Here is a 17,077-nt window from a genome sequence, read left to right on the forward strand (position 1 = left end):
GAACAGTTGGGCCTGCTTGTTATGTACAAGCTTTTTTTGAAGCCTTGAGTGTGGTTTCCATGGCTGATCAGTGGTGGTTCTTAATTTATAAACCTTATATGAAGTGTTGTATGTGTTTAATCCTAATAAAAAGTACTAGGGTGATAACTGCACGGTACAAACTTCAAGAATTTTACTTAATAGGTTGTATAAAATCTGAAATCTGAAAATACCACTTCTGTAGTAGTAAAGTATTAAATATTTGCATATATGTTTTTTTTAAATTTAACAACTTGAGTTGGAAACTTGAATTTATATATACTTAGTCCCTTAAGCCAGTTTCTGACTTCTGTTGGTGAGAACTGCATACAGTTTTTCCTTCTGTCAATATTTTTAAAGTCTTTTCTATACAAATATTTAATGAATGCAGCTGCATACCTAAGTGGCTGGGTAGTAAATGTAGGCTAGTTTGTGTTCCCTCTTAAGTGCACACTCTTGTCAAATCTTAGATATTTAATGCTGTTCTTTTGGTATTACGTGTGTTAGTGCTCCTTATAACTTCTGTAGTTGGGACTTCATGTGATAATTAAAATTCCATGCAAAACCTCAGTTCTTGATTTCTTAAAGCTAATTTGAAATTGGATATTCAGCCTTTAAGGTACATAACATGACTAATCAGTGCCTGTTAAACTTAATTACTGATTGTTTAACAGTTCACGTACTTCTGACACTTTTTGGTGAGAGTGTGTTTTTTATTCTTGGATGGATTTGTGACAAGTGGCGCATCTGATTCTGGCTACTTTAGAAGAAATTTAGATTGCAACTATAGCTCTGGGAAATCTTGCCAGATTTGGCGATGTCAGTTTTTTACCTTTCCCTGCTCAGCCTTTCTGCTCTAGTTCATCATTTGCAGAATTAGCAGAAGTGCTTGTTCCTCAGTCATTTTAGTTCATAGTGTAATATGTGACCCAAACTAAGATGTTAGTCTTAGCACTAAAGTGGCTGAGGTGTCAGCACATGTTCCCTTCTGCCAACTTTGCTTTTGGGATCAGTGACTTTTGATGGGAGCAGAGTCTACAGCTGAGGATAGTAACTTAATCCGCTACAACAAGATTTGCTGGAGCTTGTCTATCAACATCTTTAAGCTTGATGTCCCTTCAGCTCAGCCTCTTAAGCAGCCTTATTTTCTTCTTTATTTGAAAAAAAAAAATACAAGGAGAAATAATTTGCCTTATTTTATGATCTCTTTGCAACAAATTCCATGTCTAACTTCTGACTTGTGCTTTGAGAAACCCATAAACAATCAAGCATATTATTGCTGACCATTACACTATTGCAGGTATCAAGGATTCATATATCATTACCTTAGTATATTCTTACAGGTATATTTCTGAAAATTTTTATTTAGCAGGTAAAATTTGCACTGGCTTTGGTTTCCAGACTTGCAGTGTAGAAGCATCCAGAAATGCACTGCATCAATTCAGTATACACAACCACAAGGTGTGCAGAACCAAAAGCAAAATAGAGACATTGGTAAAAAATGGTAAGATCTATTACTCAAAGTCAGACTGAAATATTGTGCGTAGGAGCTATTTGAATGGATGCTTGAAGTTTAGAGGAATGAGAAAGCATTAGAAGTATGTTTATGGGTTTAGCTTGTTAAAACTTAAAGTTCTCTAATAAATACCCCTTGTTTGTATTCAGAATTCCAGAACTGGTCTTGAAAGAATATAGGTGCATACTTAGAATGATTTGAGTTAGTGGAGCGCAAAGATATTCATAAATCTTATTGACCTCAAATAATAGATTCTGATTTCAATACTTAATTTGTTAGGTGGTTTTTTTTTCTGGAACTCAGCATATTTTTAATCTGTGAAAGTTGACTAAATATCTGGAAATAGTTATAGCTCTTTTCATAAATGTAGAATTCATCAAGAACAAAAAAGTTATGAGTGCTGATTCTGTTGGATGTTCTTCTCTAGATAAATCTGAGTAAATAGTTTTCTAATATAAAATGTCAGCTGGCTTCAGGTTGAAAATACATCCCAGATAGATAAGTATCTTCCAACCGATTGGTCAGTTGGAAAAGGGCATGTGAAGCTTTTGTTTCAAGTTCTAAAATTTCTGAAGTGGTGGATGAAGTCTGACAGTCTGTGGGATACCTAAACCTTCCTAGTTTTGCTCTGTTATTTCTGCTTTGCAAAAATAAATTTTGTTATTGCAGGCATTGTAGCCTTGGTAGTGCTGGAACAAAATTCTCTGCCTGCATTGCTGAGATGATTTGCAATCTCTGGGGACTAGAGAACTACAGCTCCTCTCAAATGCTTTCTTTAAATTGAGTGGAATAAAACAGTTTTATGTAAGTGTGTCTCTGGTAAACAGATATGTCAGAAGGATAAAATGGTTGCTTTGATTTCAAAAGTTGTGAATTTCTGCAGCTTTAAAGCAAATATTGTAGACTTGACTTGGAAAATTGAATGCATTATTGTAAGTATTGGGGTACCTGGGTGATTAGTCTGTTGTTTCCACTGACAATTGTTAATGGCTGCTGCATTGATTATTTTCAAATGGATTTAAGGTATAACCTGACCTAAATTGCATTGTAATAATTCAATTTGAAGCGGAAAAAACAGAAATAATGGACAATAGATAATCTATATCCCAAAATTTGTTTGTTTCCTTAGTAGCTGATGGTAAAAAGTAATGATAAAATTTAGAAACTCTGTCAAGACTCACAGAAAATCAGATATACCTGCTTTGATTTGCCTCACTAACACAGTTGGTTGATTTGACACTAAAGATTAAACCCAGTGACCAGACTTGCCACTTGATTGCTCTGAGTAATTGGCATGTGAACAGTGTTGCAGCTCTTGTTCAGGAGGTCAGTATTTTTCTGACGTTATTTGAAAAAGTGACTGTTGTTTTATATGCTCAGGTTCTAAACAAAATGGTAAAGTCACTGTAGTGTTCTTGGCTTGTTTAAGAAGAGTCTCTGGTTTTTTTGGTTGTGTTTTTTTCTTTTCTTCTCCCCTGCTGAAAAAATCTCAACATTAAATGCTTCCTTAGGGCAAGAACCTATGTTCTCACTCTGCAAAATTTGAAAGCATAATCTTGGAACCTTGGTTTTTTTCCTAGCATCACACAGAGTGTGTGTAACGAGTGCTCAGAGGGGTGGTAGAAAAGAAAGTAATATGCAGAGCTGCTAATAAAAAACCTCTGTCTGTGAGGCATTAGTACAATCCTCAGAGGAGCTGCTTTCCAGTAAGGTACCAGTGCTGTTCACAGTGAAACCTGTGCGGCTTTTTAGAGAACTAATACTGCATCATATCTCTGCTACCCTCTTTTGATGTCTAGGCTTAGATGAACTCTAAAGCACAAGGACTTGCTTTTGTACATCTGACAAATAGAAAATATAGGACTGCAGCATCTGCTGTTACTTTTTGAACTTTCTTACTATAACAAAATTAAAACGTTTCCAAAACTGATTTTACTGGCCTAGAATGTGACATTTCAATTCTCAGTTAAAATTCTGTATGAATAGTATTTTCAGTCTACTCAACTTTGCCTGAAAGACTATATTAAATGGCTTCATAATTAGACTATATGGTACCTGTAGGAACAACAGTTTCATTTTCTAGTGAGTAAAAGAATTTAAGGTTGGTGCCCAGACAGTAGCCTACCACCTGGCCAGGACCCTGCAGAGCCATACTGCAGGATGTGCTGGAGTGTCAGGGAGGGAGCAATCTGTTGTCCGAGAGCCCTGTTCTCTTTACTTGTGATTAAAATGCAGGTGTCTGAACTAATAAGCTGTCAAGAACATGGAGAGCCTGGTTAGCATAGCACAGACAGAAATTAAATTCAGCATGGTTTATTAATTTCAGGCCACTGCCAGTTGTGCTGCACCCAGGACCTTCACAGTGTCACTTGATTTTTTTTTTGTCTCTTTCTTGTCCTCTAAACTCATATCTGCAGGCTTTGCCGTTATGCAAAGTTTCCCAGTCTCTTACTGCTCACTGGGAATGTTGACTGAAATATTTTTATTGCAGATTTAAAATGTGTTTTGTTTCAGCCAGCCATTATACTGAGTGGTACTTTGAAAATTGTGCTAGAAAAACTGTTTTTAATTGACCTGTGGTCATGTTAGGCCTCTTGATTACACTCGCTCACCCAGTCCTGTGGTGAAAAAAAAGTATTTGTTGAAAAAAAATTGTTGAGACAGTCTGAGGTCCTGACACCCCTCCCCTTGAGCTGGGGAATGGCGGGAGCCAGCAGCACTACCCTAACAATACTATTTAGCTGCTATAGCTGTGTGATGGGTTGACTAGAATTATGTCCTTGTATTTGGATGTCTTTTTCAGTTTACGCAGCTATTTGGATCCTTTTGTGCACAGTCCTTAATAAAATCTTAAAGTAATGACTTTCTAAGTTGTTTATTTTTATAAGCAAACCAGTTTTTTGCTCTAACTTTTGTTGAATAGCCTGTTGTTCTTTTAATTAAAAATGCATGATTTAACTTCTGTAGGTTGTTCCTTATCTGTACATCCTTTTGTGTGTTTTCTTACTTTTTCATGTGTAAACCTTGGTGTGTCTCTATAATTTATGCTGCTGATCTTAGACCCTTCTGGTTCTTTGAAGAAAATGAGCAAAACCTATTCTGGGTGAAAGTGTGCATTGTTTTCTTTGCATAAGAGAAAGCTGAAGCTCCCTAACTTCTATAAATTATGTTGATTGATTTATCTTAAGAGAGACTAGTCTAGTTTCATTTTTAGAAGAAAGGATCAAGTATTTTCCTCATAATGTGACCTAATATATTTGAAAAAATGCTACTAATGACAGATAATTTAAAATAGTCTGCAACAGTTCAAGTAGGCATCAAGAAAATACTGCTTAAATCGTAGCCTTATTTGCATTGAGTGATGTTATTGGATTGCATTCTAATCGATTCTATAATTCTCATTTTTGCCAGAGCCCAAAAGCTCTCATTTGTAAGTGGGACCCAAAAATCCTAGTCCTAAATCCACATTTGTAAATTTCTTCTGAAATTGAGAAATCAGATAGCATTCACTGCCATCTTGATTTTTATCTGACATGCAGGGTAAGCATGTCTTTTAATTTCTCTCTGTTACCTTTGGGTACTTCTCTGTTCCTGAATCATTTGTTGCTGATCACACAGCACCGTTCTGGAGTGGTTTTGGATTTTATTTGTTCTTTCACTTAAACGCACGAGCACGTGGAATTTTCTTGTATACATTTTGCCTGATTTTTTAGGTATGAATGGTCTCTTCTGTACCCAATAAGAGTTGGTAACAATTTAGCTTTTAAAAATCTGTAACTCCTCAAAAATTGCAGTTGTTTTGGTGATGGAGAGACCACTGTTTAGTGTGCAGATGATTTCACATTAGAGCTTTTTGCTGTTGAGAGTGGGAGGTATCTTTCTCTTGGGTTTGTTTTCTGCCATTTTATTCCACTAAGCTGGCTCCTGGAGAGCTCTAATGATGCCAAAGCCAGTGTAAAATAAGTGAGGAAAGGGGGTTGGAATAAGGTGAAGGTAGTCTCCATCTTCCAGAATCACATCCTAAGCTCAAGTGGGAAAACTGCCAGGAAGAAGTAGAGGCTGTAACTCGAGATTGTTCTGAAACACGGATATATGTGCACATTGGGGCATGGGTGGTATGTATTGTCGCATCCTGAAGTTTTTCAGCTGTGCTGCTCCAGAGCATTGTGAGAATTTGCTGCTGTGAAATCTTGAAAAAGTATGTTTAGGAAACCTGGTTTGCCATTTCAGCTGCTCAAGTCTCCTCAAATTGCTAGGCAAGAGAAGGACCAAGTGTTTTCAAGCTTTGCAGTGGCGAAGCATGGACATATAGTAACTAGAGTTCTTGCTGCCTGTCAGACACTAGAGAGGTGTATGGTTAGGGTCCAGATGAAGTTTCTCAACTGAAACCCCTTCTGTAAACCTGACTGTTTCTTCCAGTGACTGCAGTGAAGACCTAAGTGTGTTGTGCTGTTGTTACGGTTCTGGTGCTTCACGGTGATATTTGGAGGTTTTTTTCTGCAAAATTTGCTGCTTTTCCGGTTGCTTACAAGGTAGATGCACCAGACAAGACTGTTATAATTTCTACATACATAACCTTTTCAGTTTAATTTTCATCACATTTCTTATACCTGAATCAGAGGAAATACTCTTTCTTTCCATCCACCTGTCTTACAGGGGAAACAGAGTTTGTCTTCCAGTGGACCACAGCTTTCACTCTTTACTGTTACTATTTGGCTGACCACTTTGATCTGAAAAGCTTTGTGTAAAGACAGTGGCAGCTTCCCGAGCAGCATATAGAAATGCTGATATTGGCACCGAGCCCCATATCCAGTTAGTGCTCTTGCTGTCCGTTCTTAGCCTTGCCCTTCGACACTGGATTCTGCTTTTCATACAGGCAGGGAATTTAGAGTAATTCAATTTTGCTGCTATTTTGATTATTGCTTGAATGAAAAATTACTCTGGTTTCTCCAATTATGAGCTTATCTCTATATCATTTAGTTCTAGACTCTCCCCTTTTCCCTCCCCTGCATTTTCATTCCCTTCTCTGGCTTTTCTCAGGGAAAATGCTTCTATCTTCAAGAATGCTCCTCCCTAGCATTCGTACTGTACACAGCTTCTGGTGGTGGTCTGTGGAGCAGCAGTTGAAGTCTTGACACCTGGTTTTGCAACAGGGCAAGGCTGCCAGTTCTGGGGCAAAAGTGCTGAGAATATTTCAAGCTGTCCTGACTGCATCATTGATGGTGAATGCCAGTGTTTCTGGCACATTTTAGTAGTCAGTTTTTCTTGGGATAACTTCATAATTCTAACACTGTTTTCTGGAATGCTTCAGTATCGGAGTGTTACCAATGCAGTCTTGTACCTAAGACTGGTGTTAGATTACTGACTTGTCTCCACCTCTAGAGGAGAACACCTGTCTGTGTGGTCTCTGCATGAGGGCAGCATTTGCAATCATCATTTTGCTGAAGGATTTACAAAGTAATACTTCCACTCAAAAGTTCATATTTAGTTATGTAAATGTGAATTTAAGAAAGAGGTACCTAATGCCCAGAGTGTTATGGTTCTTTTTATTCAAAGGATTAGTGTAGTAAGACCTGTTAAAGGCTAATTTACCGAAGGCTTTATTCTTTAACCCAAAGTAGAACTGCCAAATATGCAGCTTACATTCTTAGATAAGCTTAATTATGGGAAATTTGGCTCTAGGGTTTTGAATTTAATAGCAGTTTATCTTCAGTTGGATGGCATCAGTGTGTTCTTATGAAGCTTAAACTTCTAGTAAGTTTGTTCCAAAGCAGTCAATACTATGGTTCTGTTGGAATGAAACTAAACAATGATTAGTGAAGATGCTACCTAAAGTGGCTATAAATGGCAGTGTTTAAAGTTTATGTCATCAGGATTATTTTGGGACACAGAGTTCTTACTTTCTGATTCAGAAGTACCTGATGACTGAGTTCTAAATATTGGGACAATAAAGTGTTGTGGTGTTTTCTTTAAAGAGATTTATCAGCTAGGTTGTTGTAATGCATATAAACATGTTTGCATCACTGGTATGTAGAACTTGTACAAACTTAATCTTTAGGTATTTGTTTAAGGGGTTGGGTGTGTGATTGATTCTTCTAAGTATTGCTCAATAACTTTTTTGAATGTATTCTTAATGTTCAGTGCCCTTTTGTATAATACCCATACAATTTACTTCACTGAGTGGTAAAATGCAAAGATATCCTGCATTCACCAGTTGAAGGTGTTCTTCCTCTCTTCCTGTTTCCCATTACGAAATATCCGAATTGCTGAGATCTGACATCAGCACCAGGAGGAAAACTTTGTCTGTTGTAGAGATACTTCGTTATCTTGCATCCATTAAATTTTGATTTAACTTAATTTTTATGCACAGTTGTATCAGGTAGAAGTGATGTCCAAATATCTTATCTCTCTTCTACTTTTCTGTTGAGAAACTTGTTCCAGGTTTCATAACAGTAAAAAATATGCATGAAAGGTAAAGTGGGACAAATTAGTGAATTTTGAACTTGTACAGAAAACTGGGAAGACTGACTTGGCTGTTCCTGGATTGTGTTTTCCATTCTCTATTGCTGTTACAATTTTCTTTATTGTAGTGGGTTGTAGTAGGTAATACGAGTTTATGGAACTAGTTTTAGTTGTCAGACACTTCAGAAAGTTCTAATGATGGGGCAAAATTTAGGTTGGTTTTTTTTTTTTTGAAAGAGTAATTGTGTACTCGTTAATACAAGCAAGTGTAAAGTATAGGTTAACATACCTTTCACTGTTTATCCATTTCACTGGCACAGAATATTCAAGATGGTTGAGAATTTTTTTGTGTGAGAAGCAAAAATTCAGTATTCAGCTTTCAACTCGCAAATTAGGGGAGGGAAGAAGGCTTTAAAGATGCTACCAAGAAGGAAAAGGTTGTTTTTAAACAAAGTTTTTAACACTACAGTTTGAAGAGTCATCTTCAGCTTGATTAGTGTAAGAATTGAGAGGAAATACTTCCTCAAGTTCAGATGCTGTGTTGGAAGTTCATTGCACTAGAAGATTCACTCCGCGGTCTTAGTTAAAGAGAGGTTTCTGCTGAATTCCAGCTTCCTAGGTGTGGAATCTTTGTTCCTTAGTATGATTTGATAGTTCTGTGGAGGGATTTACATCACTTGGCATACCAGTGTTTTTCCCTGACTTGTATAGTGATGTGTAATATCTTAGTTCAACAGCTCAAGTGATGACATGGTTTTCTGGACAGAATTATTGTATCACTACGTAAGAAATAAGTTACCACTACATAAGAAATAAGTTTGCCTCTCTTCAGATAGAAGTGTCTTACATTCCTGTGAGTTTATCACAATTTTCTAATGTTTTCTTAATAAAAAGAACATCTGCTTTAACAAGGTTTCAGAAACTGAATATACTTTCTTTGATTTAGCAAAAGAGTTGAACTGTGAAAGAGCTCTGCAGCCACAGTACTTATGTTCTTGAATTCAATTTGCAGAAGTGAGTATGTTCCTGTCAGGGTTTTATCTTAATTTGTGTAACTGTTGCTAACGTTAGGCCCAAGAGTCCACTTACATTTAATAGGAGAGAAAGAGAGTCTTTTTATAAGGTACAGAAGGTCTCTAATGTTATGTCTTTATAGCCTTTGTGAAGCTTTCACATGCATTTTTATTATGAAGTCTAGTAATATAGGTTATTTACAAAACATTTGATTTTCACATCCCATAGTGAAATTTTGGTAATACACATAAAGTATTTTTCTACAGGTTTTCCTCATGACCTTTGTTTTAAGTTACTAGATGGTATAATTGTTCAGCAGTCTTGCCTTATAGTATGACCAAGGAATCGGCATGAGTTCTTCAGTCATGGTTGGCATTGTTCCCATATGTGTAACAGATCTTTGTGATAAATATTGGGAAGGTTTGAAATAAGGGTTATTTGTAATTTTCATCCATTTCCAAATGGTTACCCATATGTGAATTCCATTGTATAGGTATGCCTGAGGTGGTAGTACTTTTATTTTCATTAGTGTTCGACCAGTAGGTGTACCATTTTATGCCTTCTGCTGCAAGCACTCAGAAAATTAAGATTTATCTCTGTTATTGCTGTCCACTGTAAAAAAAAAAAAAAAAAAGCTTTAGTTTCCAAGTTGTGGATTCTCATCTAGTGTGTTTATACTATTTACACAAAGATAATAGGTTGAGAATGCTACTTGACTATCTTCAAGTAATGAACGTGCAGAGATGTTCAGACTTTTCAGTAGGACCTCCTTTAATAATGCCCTCAAGACATGGGTGTTCAATTTACCATTTTTGTTTGGGAGGAAATATGCTCAAAGATAAATGCAGGTTTTGCGGTCCTCTTCACCCACAGTGTCTCAGGTTATGCCTTTTAAGAGAAACCAATAGGTTCTTTAACTGTCCTGTTTATATCATCAGGAAGAGATGCAAGTGGCTGTAGGTGTGTGGTTGCTTTTTTGTGGTGGGGTTTTTTGTGGGTTTTGCTTGGGATTTTTAGGATGAAAAGCTCTTTCAAAATCAGTAGCTGTTGCTGAGGGTTTTTTTGCAGGGGGAAGTGGATGAATTCACAGAATATGGTTCCATGAGATGAGGTTCCATTGGAGTTGGCTCTCTGCTGCCAGCAGGGGGAGTTTCTGCTTGTCTCTGTCCTCACCCCTTTACCTCCTTGGTCTCAACCACTGGCTCCTGTCCCTTGTGCCAGTCCTGTCACCTTTCAGATTACATTGTGAGCTGTTTTAGCATGCCACTTTGACCAAAACCCAACAAACAAAAATATTTTGTGACATTCTACAGTCTTGTTGAATTAAGGTGACTCAGAGAGATTTGACAAGCTTCAAAGCTATCAGAGAAGGCACTGGCTGTACAACCTAGAAGTGGAAAGGGTAAGGGAGCAGTCAGAAGAGTTACGAGACTGCAGTCTTCAGGAGCAGCAAACTAGCCCAGCTTAACAGTCCAAGGAATCATACTGACAGTCTCTTTTCTGGTTCTTGTCATAAATTCATGAACTATGGGATCTCTGTTTGGAAGGATCAAAAAGTAGGGCACACTTGACAGCCTAGTCAGCTTTGTTCTGTGCTAGCAGTTGGGGAGTTAGCTGTGCACAAACATATGGTTTATGTGATTTCCCTGAAGAAATTACTGAAATGTTCTGCAAATATTAAGTAATGTGACTGACACAGTATAAAGAAACTACAACATTTTACAAATTCTGAACAGTTGTTTCGGTCTGCAAAATTGAGTTCTGACTTTGGTACTTGTCTTCTACTTCTCAGCAGTGAGAAACATTCCAGCAGATTTCATGTACTTGAACTCACTTGAGCATAATCCTTCTCTGCAAACTGTGACCAAATATTTCTTTGGGGATATATTCACTATAGCTATTCATTGCATTTATCCTGGTTGAGGATGGTTTCTTTCTTCTATAGTAGCAAGGGCTTCTGTCGTCTTTGTCTAACAGGGTGTCTCAGCATAGTAATAATATTGAAATGGGTATCGTAGAAAAAACTGACATACACTGCATGGCTGGTATGCCTTGCTTACAGTGTCCTACAGAAAAAGCAAGTACAGATGATGTTAACTAGAAAGAGAAAACCTTAGGGAATTATGCCCATGAAGTAAAAATCGTTCAGAAGGAAACTTCTAAAATTTATGCAGCAGTTTTTTAGGGATTTGCTCAGTGGAACACTCACCACAATCTCAGATGAGTTTAGGAATGAAAAGCTTGTGACATCAAAGACCTGAGTATCTAAAATAGTTTGTGGGTTTGTTTCCCCCTCCAAAAAAAACCCTAGAGAAGAGCTCAAATGAAATGTGGTTGTTCTGAGTTTGTGGTACATAAGTGACTGTGAGCTCTGTGAAGTGCAGAGATCATAGTACAGTTTTGTATTTTATGTTCTGTATTTCAGAATTTTGATCTTCAGAAGTCTCAACTCATTTTTGTGGTCAGAAAAAAAAAATCAGAAGATCCTTATCTCCCCCCCTTCCCCCCATGAGGAATACAGCGATGGAGCTAATCAGGTCAAATCATTGAAGACAGTAATTTAAAAAAAAAAAAAATCACTTTGCTGTCACCCATTCAGATAATATTGCAAAAAAAGTTGAAAAGAGATGCCAAGGAGGAAGGCCACACAAAAGAGGCTAGCACATGTATCTTCATTACATAATGTTGTGAGACTTTGCTTTTTGAACTTGCAAAGCCTATAGCTCAATCATATAAAGCTGAAAGACAGTCTTGGTCCCCTCTTTGAAGACTGTTGAATTAGATGGCTAACATTTCAGCATTTTTGGATGAAAGCCTGTGAGGAATGTCTGTCTTCTCCTTTTCTTTAGATGATGTTTCTAAATGTGTTTATTGGATTCACCAGGTATTGGAATATTAAAACGTAAGTAAGGAAGAAATTTCTCTTTCACCAGAATATTGTAAATATGACTTAAGAGCAACTTACTGTGGAGGACTAAACTAATGCCATTTTGTATGAATTTAAATGTCACATGAGATGTAAATTATGGAACATTGTATTTTCAATTTAATTTGGGATTAGTTAGTATAGTTTTGGTTCAATCACCTCTCTGAAGTGAAAGTGTCATTTATATATTAGCACTTACGAACATTTACTATTAATACTGTGTTTTACATAGTGAAGCAGTGGCAAGCATTGACCTTAAAAATAACATGCTAAAAAATCTGAGGATTAAAATGAGACCGGGGTGCAAGAGCCCAAGCCAAAAAGGATACAATTTGAAGGGCATGGGGGAATCTTATTAGAGAACTAAAATAGCAGCAGTATTTTTAATTTCACAGAGAATATGACCACTGTTTAAAACAAGGACAGGCATGTTTACTTTTAAGACAATGAAATCTGAAGTCTTAACTGTCTGTGAATAGGTGATAAGAAATGACTGTCTTGTTATCATGCTTCTGGCTGTCCTGTGAGATCTGTTAACATCCCCTGGAATTCTAGGAATTTCTTCACTCTTCATTTGTTATGCTTGAAGGTTTCTAAATGTTTGGAATAACTGCTAAATTAAGATAATTCTTTTTTTCTTTCACTGTTTATCATCTTTTCATTGCAGCCCATAGACATCCGTGTTATCCACTCATATCTATGTGTAGAAATAAATGTTTCTTGTTGAGCAGGGATTGTTGGTGCTAAAGACTTGATTAGAGCTGGGTATTCAAATGTATGCATAGTTGTAGCCTATTAATTTAAGCCATAGAGGGATGCTAGGGTAGTGAATCTATGTGCTGGCTTAGGTTAATGTGGGTGTCAGACCATTTAATGAGCTATAGTGTTGGTTGTTTCTGTGGGCTACTTTTTGAAACTGAGCATGTTTCTTTTTTTCAGGTTTTCATTAATTGGTGTAGAGACTGCCCTCTGCTGTGCTCTTCACCTAAAGTAGAATTTAGGTCTTGTCAGCACTAGGAGTTGCTTGTAAGTGTTCAAAAAGCATTAAACCATGTCAGAGCTCTATTGATGTTACAGATGGCAAAATGTAAACAAAAGTTAAGTACTATATTACTGAATTTAAAAATAAGCTTAAATGACCTTGACAAAAGTCTTAAGTTTTTCTATCTCGATGTGATTTTTAGCAATAAGCTTCTTGAAGTCTACTCTGATTTGTTTCTGTTGTCATTCCCTCTCCCCAATACTTCTGTAGTCACCCCAGCTGAAACTCTGTTCCCCCTCATGTCTATTTTTCATTTGGTCTAAAAAGTAGAAATTAAACAATGCTGATGCGTAAGTGGTAGTGTATGTTTAAAACAAAGGGGATTGTGCCATATAAGATGTTTATCCTTAGTGTTTTCAACAATTGTTTTTAATAGCAGTCAACTTTGGAAGTATTTTAATTACTTGTGTAGCCGAGAAAAAAGCATTTATACTACAGTGGAAAGTCAGATTTGTAAAGAAAGCTTCTTGCGCAGTGGTTCTGCTTGACCTGTGCTATCACTTTTAACTGATTAAAGGGTCTCATTATTGAGATTATTATCAAGGAAGGCTGCTGCTAATAGAGCATGCAATGTGTTTTTCACAGAAAGCTTGGTAAGAATTTAAAGAAGATTGAAGTGTTCCTCCCTTTTCATATGACTGCTGTGTTACTTTTATAAAAATCAGCTTGTTCAATTTCTTAAAGCCTTGATCTAAGGGGCATTAATTTCTTTAGACCTAACAGAGAAAAATATCGTATTAAAAGTAAGCTGCTGTGGTGTATCCTACATCTCTCTCCAACTGATTTCACTCACCTGAGTCATTGAGGCCGTGTGTTTCCTAATGTTTGCTGTAAATAGAACAGTTGTAGTGCTGTACTTAGAGGTTTTATTGACCTCACTGCTGCTGCGTATTGAGAGGTTTTAGCCTCTGCTGACCGGGCTTGATAGAACTGACAAAGTGGTTTTTCGCCTCTGCATTTGGGTAATCGTCTCTGTTTCTAACAGGGCTGGAAGACGGGCTGCCACGGTCTCAAAATCCGGGGAGAAGCAGCGGAGCGAGCCGAGGGGCGGCGTGGCGTGGCTGGGGTGTGACGTAAGTCCCGCAGCTCTCGGCCCGAGCGCGGCGGGAGCTGACGAAGCTGTCGCCATGGGAACCAGCAGCGCTCCGGTCCGGCGGGGGAATGCTGAGTCCTGCAAATGGGGGGCTGCAGCTCCTGCCCCGGGAAAGGGGCGGGGGGGGGGGGGGGGGAAACGCCACCCCCCGGGCCGGGGGCCAGATGAGTGACCTGCTGCTATTTTGGACGTTTGGCAATGAAGGAGAGTACTTTGATTAGTGATAACAATTACAAATCTTGCATTTCTGCTTTTAATTTTGAGGCAGCAGGAATTCTTTGTCCAAACTCCATTGTCTATCGCACTGGGTAATTAAATTAAACGTGGCCTCTTTTAGAAATATATCTAGTAGTCTGATGTGACTAAAAGTTACAACAGTGACTGAAACAAGAACGGAGTGTTGTATTACACTGGATATTTATATAAAGCAATCTTTGGACGTACCCTGGAAAGCAATTTATGCTTCTGCAGTGAAACAGGTTAAAATCCACTCTCTTGTTTGTCATGTGCAAATACACAATGAAATTATGATATATACTCTGTGTGTGTCGTAATTTCATATAGTTTGTGCACAGAAATTGCAAAGGTATCTCGCATGTATTTTACTGCAAAGGTGCAGTTGCTGAGGAGAGGTCCGAGTGATGTAGCTGTTGATTGATGTGATGTACTCTCTTATTGGTCCATGTTTATCATGGAAAACACTTTGTTCATATCTGTTCTGTAGGTAGTAGCCCTGTATCTTTTGAAGTTGATAGCGTAGACTGGCCAGTTCTTGAGCTGTGACTTTTTTGATTGTTGTCGCTGCATCAACAGATAAACAAGCCTAATAAAATTAAATGTGTCTTAAATAGACCACAGTTCTTAAATGTAATACCGATGCGATTCAAAAATGTGTTTACAATTTCCCATGTTTGCATGTCCAGCAATTTGTTTATACAATTTATAAAACTGGAATCTAACCGTAGCACCTGAATTTTCAGTTTCATCAGTTTCTCTGTTCTTTAATGTTGCAAGTTAACATTGTTACTCGTCTTGTACGAAAGTAACTTAGAAAGCACTAACAATGAAAATCACTTTTCTTTTGAGGGTTTAGCCCTTTTTGCTGTTGATCCACATATCTTGCACATTTAAGTGAGCATGGAATGTTAAAACCTCTTGGCATGTCTGAAAGCACTTTGAAATACACGTGTTGAACTCAGTTACTGTGCTTGACAGGTTTTATAATGAACTCTGGTCTGAAATTACTAGAAATAAGAGTCAGCTGGATATTAAAGGAAGAGTTTTCTTCCAATACCAAGACTATGCTAAAGCATCTAATTAGAGGAAATAATGTAAAATATTGTAGACTAAAAAAAACCAAACAAACCATACCAGAAGTTGCAGTCTTGAATGTGTTGCAAAGCTAGAGTAAAGAGAATTCTTTTTTTCTATTACAGAATTTTTTAAATTAAGAAAAACAGTATCAAGTTGTCATAGGTTTTGTAACTTTTACTTGCTTTTGAAAAACATCAGGATGCTCCAGTCTGTACCAGGCATTTCAGGTACTATTAAGCTCCATAGGAGATATCTGTGAAGTATTTTCTACCATAAACTCTAGTCTTTAACTTTCATCAGCTAGTGGTTAATTTTATGCTGTGCAGCATGGTTTGTGTTGTGTTTTCCTTTATGTAATTGGCTTCCAAGTCTCTCAATCTTGCAGGTTCACTGAAATACTGTTGAAGAAACAAATGATGCTTGAGAGATGATGCAGGGAAAGCTGGGAATTTTTTTTTCCTATACTGAGCTTCCATTTGTGGAATTACTAAAGTGTTTTACTTTGTTATTTTGTGATTTTTATGACTTAGGTTTGCTTGCTTAGAAATCTGAACTACTGAGTAAAAATACCAGAAGACCCACCATTATGTGAGCCACTAATAATACATGGTAGAGATCTCTGGCATAATTTTATGGTCATATTTTGTTAGTAATTCAGATATCAGGAAGCATCTTGTATGTGATTTTAATCTAACTTTAAATTCACTTCAGCAACCTAGAATTCCTCTTCCGCTTGTTTTTAATGAATGTTTTAATATACCGTGTCTGTCATAGTATATGGCTTTCAGCTGGTCATAAATCCTTTGCACTGTGCCTGATGTTAAATATGTATTTCTTACGTTTATAATATAATTACAGATACAGGTTGGGCTTTTATACTCTCAACTGTGCCAAAACTAGTGAAATTCAGTTGGAGGTGAGTGCTGAACTCCCTTGCAGTCATTCAGAATTCGCAGCTTTAATGAATATTAAAAAGGGAACTATCATGTCTAATCATACTTCTAGCATTGAAAGAATTTTAAACACCACTGAAATGTAACACAAAACCTCAGCCTCCAGAAAATGTCATTTTTGTTCTTTGGAAGTTGCTGAAGCAAAACAAATTTAATTTCACTGTACAGAATTTAGTTGTTAAAGCAATTAGGATTGCTATGCACACCAGCCACAGTTCCCGGGAAGCAAGTGAAAACTTAAACCACCTTACAGCACTTCTGTTTCTGTCCCTGTCAGTATGTATTTTATACTAGCATCTGTCTTGCACACCAAGATGATTGCATTTATATGTGTTTATTCTTTGATAGAGCTTTTGGGGTCTGTGCTTTGTTTAGTGTATTCAGGGTGGTTAAAGAGATGGTAGAAGCCTGACATTGTTAGGGGTCAGTATGAAGAATGATGTGTAGCTTGTGAAATACAGTATTTTTGAGAATAGTAAGTATAGCTAGCAAGACAGTAGTTGTGTGTTTTTCTTTAATTTTGCTGTTTTGAACTCGTACCAGAAATATGGTTTGTTTGCTGTTCATAATTACTTCACAGTGAAATTATTGTGTGATGCCTGATGGTGATCAGAGTGACTGAAATGCTCTTTCTCAATAGCTGTACTTACGTTAGCAGTTTATACAAACTGTCCTCTGTAGGTGTCGTGGTTTAACCCCAGCCAGCAGCTAAGCACCACACAGCTGCTCGCTCACTCCC

At 37.3% G+C, this 17,077-nt stretch overlaps 1 protein-coding gene across 1 annotated transcript in view; it reads left to right on the forward strand.

Annotated features, from left to right (window-relative positions):
- Positions 1-13,965: 13,965 nt before the first annotated feature.
- The window catches only part of MPP5 (membrane palmitoylated protein 5), a 37,106-nt gene continuing 33,994 nt past the window's right edge, over positions 13,966-17,077 (forward strand). The window contains exon 1 of the mRNA XM_009283525.2: positions 13,966-14,051. The gene's annotated coding sequence lies outside the window, so the exon portion shown is untranslated. The remainder of the gene's footprint in view (positions 14,052-17,077) is intronic.

Source organism: Aptenodytes forsteri, unplaced genomic scaffold (genome assembly GCF_000699145.1).
Source record: "Aptenodytes forsteri isolate BGI_AS27 unplaced genomic scaffold, ASM69914v1 Scaffold486, whole genome shotgun sequence".
In the NCBI taxonomy this organism is placed as follows: Eukaryota; Metazoa; Chordata; class Aves; order Sphenisciformes; family Spheniscidae; genus Aptenodytes; species Aptenodytes forsteri.